General features: G+C 49.5%; 1 pseudogene; it reads left to right on the top strand.

Annotated features, from left to right (window-relative positions):
* The first annotated feature begins 6 nt into the window (after positions 1–6).
* LOC129760254 (cytochrome P450 4d10-like) lies at positions 7–696 on the top strand (annotated as a pseudogene).
* The last annotated feature ends 3 nt before the right edge of the window (positions 697–699 follow it).

Here is a 699-nt window from a genome sequence, read left to right as displayed (position 1 = left end):
CAGTTCACTCCGTACAAAACGGCGCCAGGACAAGGCCCTCGAAATTTTGCACGGCTACACGAACAGTGTGATCAAATCCCGACGTCAGGAGCTGGCTCAATCCAAGAGCAGCAACAGCTCCGAAAACACCGAACAGGAGTTCGGAATCCGCAGGAAAACCGCCTTCCTCGATATGTTACTCCAAACCACAGTGGAGGGACGACCCTTGACGGATCTGGAAATCCGTGAAGAAGTGGACACTTTCACGTTCGAAGGCCACGACACAACCACATCGGCCATCAGCTTTCTGCTCTATCGACTGGCTCGACATCCGATGTGCAGCAGAAGGTTTATGATGAAATCGTGGCCGTCATCGGAAAAGATCCGGATCGAAAAAGCTACCCTGGGAATGCTGAACGACCTAAACTACCTGGAGCTCGTTATTAAGGAAACTTTGAGGCTTTACCCTTCGGTTCCGTTCTATGGAAGGAAGATTTTTGGAACACAGTAACATCAGTCAGTATTCTTTTTATTAGTCTTCAAATCCAATCTAACATCAACTCCTTTTCAGACGGGAAAATTTTCCCGGCCGGTAGCAACGTAATCTTCATGCCGGTGTTCATGGGTCGAGATCCGGACTACTTCGAGGACCCACTGGAGTTCCGACCGGAGCGTTTTTCGGTGGAAACGACGGCCGAAAAGACAAATCCCTACCAGTAT

Source organism: Uranotaenia lowii, unplaced genomic scaffold, assembly GCF_029784155.1.
Source record: "Uranotaenia lowii strain MFRU-FL unplaced genomic scaffold, ASM2978415v1 HiC_scaffold_533, whole genome shotgun sequence".
NCBI classification, from domain to species: Eukaryota; Metazoa; Arthropoda; class Insecta; order Diptera; family Culicidae; genus Uranotaenia; species Uranotaenia lowii.
The sequence above is the reverse complement of the archived record's forward strand: the minus strand, read 5'-3'. Positions and strand labels throughout refer to the sequence as shown.